At 40.8% G+C, this 1741-nt stretch overlaps 1 long non-coding RNA gene across 1 annotated transcript; it reads left to right on the top strand.

Annotated features, from left to right (window-relative positions):
• Nucleotides 1-656: 656 nt before the first annotated feature.
• On the top strand, nucleotides 657-974 carry LOC120902782. The gene is made up of 2 exons (XR_005739483.1): nucleotides 657-748; nucleotides 909-974. It is a non-coding gene; the product is annotated as an uncharacterized LOC120902782 (long non-coding RNA).
• Nucleotides 975-1741: the final 767 nt, after the last annotated feature.

The raw sequence follows: 1741 nt of genomic DNA, 5'->3' as shown, positions 1-1741 counted from the left end.
CAGCTACAACTCGCAAAAAAAGGTCTTGAAAACATTTTTCCCAAAGCGTCATGAATTCGTTGCTTTTCTTTGGTAGCAGTAATCTCGTCGGTAATCCAACGTACCATTGTTTGGAAGTTTTCCGAGAGAGAGAGATTATTTTCCAACGCATCCAGCTCTTCCTTGCACACCAATTCTGATGCGAGGAAAACTGGTCGCTGCATTGCTGGGGGCTGGTGTGCAATGGATGCAGTGACGACAGGCTGTTCCAGCTCTGTCCGGCACATTTTCTTAAGTTGCAGTTTTACATCTACTACTGCAGTGGTAAGTTTATGCGTTTGACGAAGATTCTGCTCGATTCGCTGATCACATATCCCGATTGCATCAAGAATTGATTGTGTTTCCATGATTTGATATCTAAAACAAATGCATTAAAATTGCAAACATATGCGTTATATACATTGAAGACAATAATTCTTTTTCGATTTACTCACAGTTAGATGCAATAATTTTGCAAATACAAATCCGCTAGCACTAGATTCTGAGCCAGCAAAAATATACACCTCTCTTCTTTGAATTTCAATGTTGTCATTTATTGTCAAATCAATTTGACATATCGATATGAACAACTTTTGACAGCGCTGTCACGCGACCACATTGTTTACACACCGGCAGATGTTTGCTCATCTGTGGCAGCAAGCAACACACTCTTATAATTAATTTGTTTTTTCAGTGCGAATCGATTAAAACAATGCTGCTAATAGCTGAGGTAAGTCGAACTAGTACTGTGGCAACCTTATACATCACCATCATCAATCAAAACTGATTGTAATACAAGCAATACTGCGGCATTCTGTGTACGGCATCATTGTATTGAAATGGTGTTCGTTCTACAATAATTTCCATTTTCTGTTTTGTTTTCGTTTCAGGAGGTGTATCACAACAACAAAAACAAAGCATGATAGAACAATAAAAGGACTGCGGATAGAATTGTACATCGAAGTGTATATTTATTCATTATATGATGACATTGTCGGGCGAGAAGAAAGGGAAGCGAAAATGAATGGTGGGAGGGGAAGCCAGGTAGGTGCGGTGAGGAGAAACGAGTGAGGGGGCACTCAAAAAGCACTCAAAATCACTCACGAGAGATTTCATTTCCCTTAACAAGTATAGTGTTGTTAAGGGACTTCTTAAGGGACTTGTTAAGGGAGTTCTTTGCAGCGGGGAAGCCACTTCGAGAAGCTTCAAAAAATTACAAAGTTAATCGATGGATCCCTTGTGAAAGTTGCTCCTCATGTGACCCTCAATAGTGTTCAGTGTGTAATTTTTTGCCCCGGATCTAAAAGGATTAAGTGATGAAGATATTTTGGAGAACTTGAGTGACCAAAAAGTAATGAATGTTCGGCGTTTTACGCGTAAAGTGAATGGTGAAATTGTGCCAACAAACATTTTTCTGCTTCGAATCAATGCTACCTCCATTCCGGAGTTTATTCGCCTTGGTGCTTTACAAGTGAAAACAAGAGCCTATTACCCGAAACCAATGCAGTGTTTTAAGTGTGGACAGTTTGGACATACACAGATTCACTGTAAACTGTCGCCTACCTGCACTAACTGTGGTACCCCTGCGCATGGAGAGTGCACCGTAGATCCCGTGTGCATAAACTGCAAGGACAACCACAGCACCACGTCTCGTACCTGTCCCCGCTACATACAAGAAGAACAGGTCATCAAGTACAAGATCGACAACAACTGTTCTTACGGT

The sequence above is a fragment of the Anopheles arabiensis genome, chromosome 3 (genome assembly GCF_016920715.1).
Source record: "Anopheles arabiensis isolate DONGOLA chromosome 3, AaraD3, whole genome shotgun sequence".
In the NCBI taxonomy this organism is placed as follows: Eukaryota; Metazoa; Arthropoda; class Insecta; order Diptera; family Culicidae; genus Anopheles; species Anopheles arabiensis.
The sequence above is the reverse complement of the archived record's forward strand: the minus strand, read 5'-3'. Positions and strand labels throughout refer to the sequence as shown.